We start from the raw sequence: 12,538 nt of genomic DNA on the forward strand, positions 1-12,538 counted from the left end.
GTAGAGTACTTTCTTCTCCCAAAAATGCATATTCCAATATGTTGAGTAATGGTTTGAGCTCGAGTTTCGGTGGTGATTCTGATGATGAGATGGGTTTCTTTTCTGATGGTGCTAGTTGTTCAACTCTTGACTTCCATTTATTAGTGTCCATGGATGGTGCTGAGTCAAATAGGGCATTGACCTCATCGACCGATCTGTTAATATCAAAATCCAAACCAAAGTGAGTTAAACATGTTTGTAAAGGATCATCACTGAGGTTTGAAAGAAAAGTGTCATCAACTAATGCTTCAATTAAATCCACATCAACAATTCCATCATCTGCATTATGAGGTTGTTTGGCAATGTTGAAGATGTTCAGCTCTATAGTCATGTTGCCGAAGGAGAACTGCATATTTCCAGTCCTGCATTGAATGTGAGTATCAGCAGTTGCCAAGAAAGGTCGGCCTAGAATAATGGGGATGTGCTTCCTTGAATCTTGTATTGGTTGAGTGTCAATTACAATGAAATCAACAGGAAAATAAAACTTGTCTACCTGGATAAGCACGTCCTCCACAATACCACAAGGTATTTTCGTGGACCGATTTGCAAGCTGTAACACCACTGGAGTTGTGTGTAATTCTCCAAGTCCAAGTTTCAAAAATACTGAGTAAGGCAACAGATTTACACTAACTCCTAAATCCAACAAGGCATTCTCAATTGTGTGGTTCCCTATGCTACATGAGATAGTAGGGGAGCCTGGGTCTTTGCATTTTAGAGGAATTTTATGTTGGAGGATAGAACTAACGTTTTCTGTTAAAAATGCCTTCTTTTGAACGTGAATATTTCTCTTTTTAGTACAAAGGTCTTTAAGAAACTTGGCATAAGATGGAACTTGTTTTATAACATCAAGTAAAGGGATGTTAACACTTACCTGTTTGAAGATTTCAAGAATCTCACCTGTGGATTTTTCCTTCTTTCCTTTAGTTAACCTCTGAGGAAATGGAGCTTTGGGAACATATTCTCGTGAGTTGGTTTATTCTTTCTCTTCCAATGGTGAGTCCTCAACATTCATAGGTATAATTTGATTTTCTTTTGTCACCGGCATCTCCACTTTGTTGTCGACTTCTTTTCCTTTTCGCAAGGTCATGACTGCTTTGACCTCTCCATGCTGCTGTGGTGAACTGGTACTTGCTTCATGCACTCCTTTAAGATTAGGCACTGGTTGACTTGGAAACTTGCCTTTCTCAACAGTCATTGCCAAGGTCTGAACTGAAGAGGCAAGCTATTCTACCATCTTCTCGAGGCTTGAAACTAATTGGGCTTGTGAGTTGAAGCCTGCTCTTAACTCATTTCGTAGTCCATCAATGGTGCGGTTCTGTTGCTCAATCGTGGAGTGAGTAACATTCTTGAAATTCTGGAATGCATCCTCCCATGGTCTTGGTTGAGAGTAATTCTGATTTTGATTGTATGGTCTAAATGATGGCTGAGAGGCTTGAGGAATTTGAGGAATTGGTTGCATTGGTAGAGTTGGAGCTGCTGGTCCATTCTGTTGGAATCCTTGAGACCATGAAAAATTGGGGTAGTCTCTCCATCCAGGGTTATATGTGTTGGAGTATGGGTTGTAATTTGATGGTTTTCTCATTACACCTACGGCATTGGCTTGATCTAAGTATGAGTCATGGTCATGTGACTCTGTTGATTTAGCAGTCGATAACGATGTTATTTGTCGAGATAGACCTTCAATTATTGCTTTGACTTCATTAATTTCTTAACTTGATTCGCCAATGTGAAACTCATTTACTCCCTTAATTCTTCTAGTATTCCGGAGTGATCGACTCCGTTGTTAGGAATTATCCGCTTGTCGCTGGAAGAATTCCCAAATCTCTGATGCACTTTTTGACATTAGCTCTCCTCCACTTGTTGCCATTAGCCATTCTTGCACATTCGGCAATAATCCCTCTAAAAAGTATTGGCATTGATGCCATGTCTCATACCCATGATGTGGACACTTTAAGAGTAGCCCATTGAATCGCTCCCATGTTTCGAAAAACTGCTCGTCATCTCTCTAGGTAAACTCTGAAATTTCCCTGCGAATAGCATTGGTTTTATACACTGGGAAATATTTATTTAAAAATTTAGTTACCATTTGTTCCCATGATGCAATGCTATTAGCATGCAATGTATTAAGCCATGAACGAGCTTTATCCTTTAAAGAAAATGGAAATAGTCTAAGTTTTACATCATCATCTGAAAATTTCTCATATTTAAATGTTTGACAAATAGCATGAAAATTATTTAAATGATTATATGGGTCCTCATTTTCTAGGCCATAGAATGTTGGGAGACAATTTAGCACACTAGGTTTTAGTTCAAAACTCCTAGCAGCTACATTTGGGTATCTTATGCATGATGTGCTCAAATTACCTAAAGGACTGAAGTAGTCCTTAAATGGCTTCTCTTGTGGCTGCAAATCCATTTTATTTTTAACTTGTTTGTGTGTGTGAAGTGTTTTCTCAAGTTAGAGGTCTATAGGTTCAAGATTAGGTAATAATGACCTTCGACCATGCATGCAAAATAAATAAAATAAAAATAAAGATGGGAACAAAACAAATAAAAATAAAGAAGAGGGAGAAATTAGGATACTAACCTTATTGCGCTATTACAACCTTACTATAAAAACACACTAAAAAAAAATACGTGAAAATAAATTAACTAAAAATTACAAAGAAAAATAACTTAAAAATTAAATTGCAGAATTGTAAAGAATAGAGAAAGAAAAGAAATACTAACCTCTAAATATATATTCATTTTTTTCTTTTTTTTAATAAGAAAAAATACAAGAAAACAAATAAAAGAAATTATTGACAAAAATTAATTCTACAAATTGAAATAACTTACATCCCCGGCAACGGCGCCAAAAACTTGTTGTGCAAATTTTATTGAACTCGCAAGTGCACGAATCTATTGTAGTATAGATCAATGGTGACGAGTGTCGATCCCACGAGGAGGTGGATTTTAATTATATGTAGAATTAATTTTGTATGAGGGTGGTTGGATTTGTGGTGAAAGTGACTTAGATTATCCTAAAATTGGAATTAAAATGGCAAGAATAAATTGAAGAGAAATTTATTGAAATGACGTACTTGGGTATTTGGATCCGTATCAACATGCACCATGGGCTAAATATTTCTTATTAATGCCAATTAAATCATGAGGGGGGAATTCACACCTCATGAACCACACTCTAATCAATGTGGTGCTAAGGGCTTATCGTGCCAAATAATAATAACCTTATATTAAAGAGCCGGTGAAACCAAGGCGGTATCTAGACGAGATTATTATTATTTGTCGACGAGAAGTCAAAACATCCACAAAAACTAGAGGGGAAAAGAAAATAAATTTACCAAATAAAGCTCATGACACATGTTGAGACTTCACCTTCAACCCAAGCTTGAAAGAAAATTAGCTACATTGAGTAAATCGTGGAAGAAAATTAGCTATATTGAGTAAATCCAAAAATGGATTCAGAGCCATCAAATCAGGGGGGAGACCCATTTTTTATAGATACATTGAGTAAATCGTGGCCATCGGATTAAAAACAGTTTGGACGCTCAGGATTGCGCCACATCATCAGTCAACAGTACGCAGTTTGACCACGCGGGTGAACAGTAACACGGTTTAACCCGGGTTGAACAGTGACGCGGTTTGGTTGAAAATAATCCTATGTAATGCATGTACCGTACACGAGATTTTTCGTCCACTGATATGCTGCCACGTCATCGATCAACAGTGCATAAGAATTTTAGTCCAACAGGATCGTGACACCTCATCAGTCAATGCCACATCATTAGTCAATGCCACATCATCGATCCATCTATGTGAACAGTGTCGTGAACAGTAACGTAGACAGTACCGTACATGTGAATAGTACTGTACATGTGAACTGTGCCATTTTTCCTTTTATCCTCCTCCTAAGGTTTTCGACCGTCCTGAGTTCAAAAGTAATGTCCGTTTTGCCGTCTGATCTCTCGTTCATTGTGAAATGATTATGATGCCCCTAAAATACATAAAATACTTAATTAAAATAAAATACACATAATTAAATTATAAGAAGCTTAAATATATAAAAGTAAGGGTTGTTAGTAAGGCTTGAAATGTAAAATGACGATTTTGTCCTTTATAAATATGCATTTTCTAACACTCAACAGTGGCCATCAACCAGGTAACCAGCAGCAAGAGGATCAACAGGGGTACATAACATAGATGCAATTACAGCAGTAGTGACATCATTGACTAACATGGTAAAGGCCATGACATCTGCTCCAGCAGTAGTGAAGCAAGTTGCTGAACTTTCTTGTGTATACTGTGGTGAAGAACATGACTTTGATAATTGTCCTAGAAATCCAGCATCAGTAAACTATGTAGGTAATTTCAATCGACAGCCTCAGAACAACCCATATTCAAATACTTACAACCTTGGATGGAAACAACACCCAAATTTCTTATGGAGCTGTCAGAATCGAAATGCTCCAGCAGTAAATGGACAAAATAGGAACACTCAATCATCTGGTTTTCATCAGTAGAGTTAGGGACAAAAACATATCAGTTAGGATCCAATCACTTCATTGGGAAGCACTGATTAAGGAATACATTGCAAAGAATGAAGCAATTGTGCAGAGTCAAGCTGTATCCTTGAGAAATCTAGAGAACCAAATGGGACAACTTGCTACAGCAATGAGTAGCAAAACTCAAGGAAGCCTACCTAGCAACACAGAAGACCCTAGGAGAGCGAGCAAAGAACACTACAAAGTAATTAATTTGAGATCTGGAAAGAATATTGATATCCCAGTTGATGTGACCAAAAATGGAATGAAATTCAATTCATCACAAAAACCACCTCAAAATGGAAGCGTGTTACAACAATCCCCCCATCAAGACACTGGTTACATGGGCCAAGCTACAAAAACTGCAGAAGGAATTCAACCAGAACATGCTGAAAAAGAAGTTGCAACACCAGTAGCCACGACCTACACCAAACCAAAGAAATAGAGTTTGGTACCTCCTGAAGCTACCCAGCAGTTTAGACATCCACCACATTTCCCACAAAGGTTCCAGAAGCAAAAACAAGACAAGCAGTTCAGCAAATTCCTAAAAGTGGTAAAACAATTACACATAAATATACCTTTTGTGGAAGCTTTGGAGCAAATGCCAAATTATGTGAAATTTTTAAAAGACATTTTGGCACGAAAGAAAAGGTTAGGAGAATTTGAAATTGTTGCTTTAACACAGGAGAGCAGCCATATGCTCCAAAGTAAGATTCTTACAAAAGTGATGGATCTAGGAAGTTTTACAATACTCTGCTCTATAGGAACTAGGTATGCTAGTAGAGCACTTTGTGACTTGGGAGCTAGTATTAATTTGATGCCATTGTCTGTATTTAAGCAGCTGTAAGTAGGAGAATGTAGACCAACAACATTCACTTTGCAATTAGCTGACAAATCTCATGCATATCCTGAAGGAAAAATTAAGGATGTACTGGTGAAGGTGGACAAATTCATCTTCCCAGTAGACTTCATTGTACTAGACTTCGAAGCTGATAAAGAGATACCCATTATACTTGGAAGACCTTTTCTAGCAATTGGAAAGACTCTGATTGATGTGCAGAAAGGAGAGCTCACCATGAGAGTGAATGATCAGCAAGTCACATTTAATGTACTAGAGGCTATGAGGAGCCATGATGAAGTAGAAGATTGTAATTTCCTAAGTGTCGTGGATTTTGTTGTAGCAGACAGAGTGGACAGATGCTGTAGTAATGAAATCAATAAAGTCACCACCTTTGAGGATGTAGATGGGGAAGATGTTGCAGCAAATCAGATAGATTAGATGGAAGAAAAGTAATCTGATAGGCACAATAGGTTTATTGAGCATCTGAATCTTTCAAACAGGGAAGTAAAAACAACTTTACCATCTATTGAATCACCTCCTAGTCTTGAATTAAAAGTGTTACCTTCATATTTGAAGTATGTTTATGTTGGTCAAAATAACACACTCCCTGTAATCATTTCTTCTACTTTGGATACAGGTCAAGAACATAGTCTAGTAGATTTGCTTGGAAAATAAAGAAGAGCAATTGGATGGACCATGGCAGACATCAAGGGGATAAGCCCATCAATATGCATGCATAAAATCCTGTTAGAAGATTGCTACAGCAATTCGGTGGAGCACCAGAAAATGTTGAACTCTATTATGAAAGAAGTGGTGAAGAAAGAAATCATCAAATGGTTGGATGCTGGAATCATATGCCTAATATCAAACAGTTCGTGGGTGAGCCCAGTTCAATGTATTCCAAAGAAGGGAGGGATAACAGTAATAGCTAATAAGAGGGATGAACTTATTCTTACAAGGACAGTGACTCGATGGAGAGTATGTATGGATTACAGGAAGCTCAACAAAGCCACAAGGAAAGACCACTTCCCACTTCCATTCATAGATCAGATGGTGGACAGACTTGCTGGAAAATAATACTATTGTTTCTTAGATGGGATTCAAGCTACAACCAAATTGCTATAGCTCTAGAGGATCAGGAGAAGACTACATTTACTTGTCCTTATGGAACATTTGCCTTCAGAAAAATGCCATTTGGGTTGTGCAATGCTCCAACAACTTTTCAGAGATGCATGATGTCTATTTTTTCTGATATGGTAGAGCAGACTTTAGAAGTTTTCATGGATGACTTCTCAGTTTTTGGAGAGACATACAATGATTGTTTACCTAACTTAGAAGAAGTTCTTAAAAGATGTGAGATGACTAACTTAGTACTCAATTGGGAGAAGTGCTATTTCATGGTGCAAGAAGGAATAATGTTGGGTCATAAGGTATCAAAGAATGGTATTGAAGTAGACAAAGGTAAGATAGAGGTAATCGATAAATTGCCACTTCCAACTTCAATAAAGAGTATTAGGAGTTTTTTGAGTCATGCTGGATTTTACAAAAGATTTATTAGGGATTTTTCCAAGGTAGGTAAATCATTATACTCATTGCTGGAATATGACAAACCATTTCACTTTGACAAAGATTGTCTTCAAGCATTTGAAGAATTAAATAAAGCTCTGATCAATGCTCCAGTAGTTATATCTCTAGACTGGACTTTACCATTTGAACTGATGTGTGATGCTAGTGATCATTATGTGGGAGCAGTATTAAGGCAAAGAAAGGATAAGATTTTTCACTCCATATACTATGCAAGCAAAACTCTTACTCAAACTCAAATCAATTACACCACTACAAAAAAAGAATTGCTAGCAGTAGTATTTACTTTTGACAAATTTAGAGCTTACTTTGTAGGTGCTAAAGTGACTGTATGCACAAACTATGCAGCCATCAAATACTTAATTTTAAAGAATGATGCCAAACCAAGATTAATCAGATGGATCTTATTGCTTCAAGAATTTAATCTGGAAATTAAAGATAGAAAGGGGACTGAGAATCAAGTAGCAGACCACCTGTCACGGCTGGAAGCAGACATTAGTACATTGACAAAAAGGGACATCATTGAAACTTTTCATGATGAACAGCTGTTGGCAGTACAGCAAGCACAGATGCTGCAGCAGTCAGGATCTCCATGGTATGCAGATTTTGCTAACTACTTAGTAAGTGGGATGCTACCACCTGAGCTGAAGTTTCAGGAGAAAAAGAAATTTCTTCATGATGTTAGAAGCTATCAGTGGGATGATCCACATTAATATAAGTTATGCTCAGATCATATAATATGAAGATGTGCTTCAGAAGGAGAAATCCCCCATATATTGGAGTCATGCCATGCTGCAGCATATGGAGGACATTTTGGTGGTCACAGAACAATTGCTAAAGTTCTGCAATCAAGTTATTACTGGCCTACTATTTTTAAAGATGCTTATGAATTTGTTAAATGTTGTGACAGGTGTCAAAGGACAGGAAACATAACTAAAAGACATGAAATGCCATTGACTAACATTCTGGAAGTTAAAGTTTTTGATGTCTGGGGAATAGATTTCATGGGACCTTTCCCACCATCCTTTGGGAACTTATATATCCTTGTTGCTGTGGATTATGTCTCCAAGTGGGTAGAAACTGCAGCATTACCTACCAATGATGCTAAAACAGTGGTGGCTTTTCTTCAGAAAAATATTTTTTCCAGGTTTGGCACTCTTAGAGCAATTATTAGTGATGAGGGTACTCATTTTTGCAACAAAGTCTTTGCTACAGCTATGGTAAAATATAGAGTCAGACATAAGGTAGCAACATCATATCACCCACAATCCAATGGTCAGGCTGAAGTGTCCAACAAAGAAATTAAAAAGATCTTAGAAAAAGTGGTGAACCCAACAAGGAAGGATTGGTCTTTGCAGTTACATGACTCTCTATGGGCCTACAGAACAGCATACAAAACTCCACTCGGCATATCTCCTTACCGAATTGTTTATGGAAAGGCTTGTCATTTGCCACTAGAGCTAGAGTATAAAGCACACTGGGCACTGAAGAAATTAAATTGGGATATTTATGCTGCAGCAGAGGAAATGAAGCTTCAACTTTGTGAGCTTGATGAATTACTGCTATTTTCATATGAAAATGCAAGAATCTATAAAGAGAGGACAAAACACTGGCACGACAAGCATATTCAACACAGGCAATTCAGCCTTGGTCAATTAGTATTGCTCCACAATACAAGACTAAGATTATTTCAGGGAAAGCTAAAATCACAACGGTCTGGCCCTTTTAAGCTGTTAAAATTTCATCCTTATGGAGCTGTTGATTTTCTAGATGAACAAACAAGTCAAGAATTCAAAGTTAATGGACACATGATTAAACATTACATACACTCAGTGGCAGATTGTTTAAAGGAGGTGTTACTCCTTATAGAACCCAATTATTGAGCAATGAAGAAGGTCAGGCTGAAGGACCTTAAATCAAATGCTCAATGGGAGGCAACCTATTGTGGAGACAGCCACCTCAAACCAAGTTTGATCTCCTTTGGTTTTGTTGACAGCTCTCCCTCTTTTTCATTTTATTTAATTTTGTTCTTCCATTCTAGCTATTTAGTTTTATCCTTTCACATTATTGCATTCTTTACTTTTGCTATCATTTGATCTCTTTATTTTTTAATTAATTTTAGAATTCATTTTAGTTTTTATGGGAAGTATGTATGGCAATTGAATTCCATATTGACAAGTGAGCTTGTATGGTGGCAGAGTGCAGAGGTGAGCCACGTGTAAGAGGGTATTGGCGTGGAGTATGTAACCATTGCTAGAGTAAGTGAATGGGTGCTGCAGCAACCAATTTTACCGTTATAGTAAATTAAAAATTGGAGCCTCTCACTTACCGTTGGAGATAAATCATGACAGATGGATGCATGGCTTTGGATAGCAATTGCGAAAAACTCTCCGAAATTAATGCGTTAATTTCGCTGGCCTATGTTTTAGGGATATGCACATTAAATTCAAAAAATTTTCTTCCCTCATTTATCTTTAGTTACCAGATTTATCTTCAATTAAAGTCCACTATAAAAGGGAGTCACTTTTCGTAGTGATCTACGACACTATTCCCTATCTCCTTCGCAAGTACAACTCTCATAATTCTCAACCTCTTCTTCTCATTTTACTCTCAAGGACATTAGCCTCAATTTGTTACTGCTACAGCAATGCCAAGATATAAAAAAATAGCCAGCCACCTCAAAGATCCTTCACACTTCTAGAGTTACCAAGCCGAAAAAAATATGAAGAATTCATAGAGCCGCGTAAGATTCTAGAAGAAAAAGGGTTTCAATTTCCAGAATGACTTACCGGAATTGTGCAAACAATACACAATGCTGCACCAAAGCGTGGATGGTTGGAATTTTGCAACCACCCTCGAGATCCTATGCTACTAGTAGTCAAGGAATTTTACGCCAATTTGGTAAGCCATTATCAGCACAACATTTGGGTTAGAAACACACTGGTTCCATTAGACTCCCGCGTTATAAATGCTTTCTATAATTTACTTGCTGAAATTAATTGGGAGTATGCCAAATTGCGTGATAAATTGACCTAAAAAAAATGGAACACCATCTTCACAACTCTTACAATTGAAGGGGCATCATGGGCTAACGAGGAAGGGCGTGTGGTTAATAGGATAGATTTGAAACCTATTGCTAAGGTGTAGGTGAAATTTCTGAAATCTAGGCTTATGCTAAGTACTCATATTACTACGGTTTCACAAGAAAGGTTGGTCTTGTTATATGTCATTATTTTAGGGCTTCCCATAGATGTGGGTAGTATCATCGAAAAAGAAATCAAGGATTGTGCAGTTAAGAATCACAAAACTGTTGCCCTGCTATTTGCTTCTCTCATCACTAGCATCTATGTAGTATCCGGTGTTCGTCTTGACGCGAGAGATGACCATGTCAAGAATGATGGTGCCTTCACGACACGTACCATTGAGAGAGTTGCTGGTGAGAGTGCTAGAACAACAACTGAACCAACTGCTGTAACAGGAGCAAGACGAGCTATTGGTTTAGAATAAACAATCCAAGCGCTTAGCACTAGTATAACTCAATGTTCTGAAGCTCAGCAGAGGGAAAACGATCGGTTTTGGAGCTATCTACAGCACATGGACAACCAACTACACCAATTTACTCTATACATGAAACACACTCACCGGAACTTCCCTGATTCATTGCTCCAACAGTACAATTTTGACACCAACACCACATGTGCTCCAGCAGAAGCCAGTGAAGAAGCCACTGCCACAGATGAACCAGAAGAAGAAGCTGCAGCCGAACCACAAGCAGGGGTAGAATCAGAAGATGCTGAACCATCTGATCAACCTGAGGAAGAAGGTGACAAGTTTGCGACTGATAGCTCACCCACAGAGGCAAAGGACAACTTTGAGAAAGAACATGAGGAACCTTCCATCCCAACTCATTCCAAAACCAGGAAAAGGCACATTACTCAAGAAGAGGAAGAGGAAGACCCTGAAGATGAACCTTCCATTCTAGTCCTTGCAGGCAAGGGCAAGGCAAAAATAACAACACCTCTAGCCTCTGAAGATGACATAGAGCTAGTGGATGCAGAGCTGGCTACTGTAGCAACCAGAGTTACACCTACACCTGCAGAAGCCAAGCAGCTACTTGATATTATTGCTGTCATCACAGCTAAGGGCCAAGCAGCTGATGCATCAACTCCAATTCCTCCACAGCAAACTCCTAGCCAATCTGGTCGTACCAGTTTGCGACAATCTAGTAAAAGAAAGGCAGTGCGTTTAAAGGCACTGTTACAGCAGCCTCGCCACAACCATAACAGACCATATCAGTGTCCACCACGCAACCTACCCCAGCCGTAACTCCTCTGGCCAGCCCAGTGACGAAAAAGACAAAGACATTGCCAGCTACTTCCCCACAAGTTTTACTAAAGGATAAGCTGTGCAGTGCATCCAAGAAGCACTGATATCATCCCATCATGTGCAGCAGTCCCAACCACATGGAAGTATTCCTTCCTTGCTAGTTAATTTCTTTCATAAAAAAAAAAAATTCTTTCAGTATGTTTTTTCAATTTGTATGGTATTCTCTAATGTCTTCCATGTCCTTGTCAAAATTATGTGACTTCATTGTGGATGCTTGTGAGGACACAACACCTCTCAAGTTGTGGGGGTTGTGTTTGTGTTTATGCTTATGCTTGTGGTGTGTGTGTTGCGTGAAGCTCTGTTATCTCATATTTGTGTATGGATTTGAAAACCTAATGAAGATAAATTAAGTGTTATTCAGTATTTATGAGAATGCCAAGTAGAGATAGTTATAGATAGAAGTGAAATGGCTTAAGTTACTGAGTAACCAGATCTGAGTATGTACCCCATATGCAGAATTGTGTTCAAAGGTAGCGAAAGTTATGAGCAATGTTGTAACATATATATATAAAAAAAAAAAGAAGTCCTCTGTCTAAGGCATTGAGTAGCCAGGTTTGTTCATGAGCTCCATGCTCAGCCTTGAGTAAAAGATACCTCTAGATAAGATTATATTACAGATATTGCTGCAGCAACTCTAATCTGGGCATTGTTTGAGTAATTGGGTGTTATAATTACAATTGATTGACATTCACATGAAAGATAAATGTTGTAGTGAGGAGGTTGAATACTCTCTAGTTTTCAATCTTAAAATCATAACAGTTTGAATATGTGAAATTTATACTACCCCATATATGAACGAAATTTTGTCACTCTTGAATTACATGCAGTCTCTTGGTGATGTTATAGCATCTTTGGAATTCAATCGAAGTAGCACATACACACTATGGACAGAAAGAAACTTAAGTCTAGTACTGATTTACTATGGTCATTTTGCATGATTGGGATTGTGATCTGAAGGTGGAAAAATCCTTGCAAATTTGATAAAAGAGCTAAAGTTGTGTTGCATGATTATTTGCATGAAGTGTTAATATGTTGTCATTACTTGAGGACAAGTAATGGTTTAAGTTTGGGAGTGTGATAACTCTAGAAAATGAGAGTTATTACATCAATTCTAGACTTAAATCAAGATCACTTAGAGAACAAA

General features: G+C 37.9%; 1 non-coding gene across 1 annotated transcript; it reads left to right on the forward strand.

The window, feature by feature from the left end:
• Window positions 1-1,970: 1,970 nt before the first annotated feature.
• On the forward strand, window positions 1,971-2,074 carry LOC112100513. The gene has a single exon (XR_002906881.1). It is a non-coding gene; the product is annotated as a small nucleolar RNA R71 (small nucleolar RNA).
• Window positions 2,075-12,538: the final 10,464 nt, after the last annotated feature.

This window comes from Citrus clementina, unplaced genomic scaffold (assembly GCF_000493195.1).
Source record: "Citrus clementina cultivar Clemenules unplaced genomic scaffold, Citrus_clementina_v1.0 scaffold_3, whole genome shotgun sequence".
NCBI classification, from domain to species: Eukaryota; Viridiplantae; Streptophyta; class Magnoliopsida; order Sapindales; family Rutaceae; genus Citrus; species Citrus x clementina.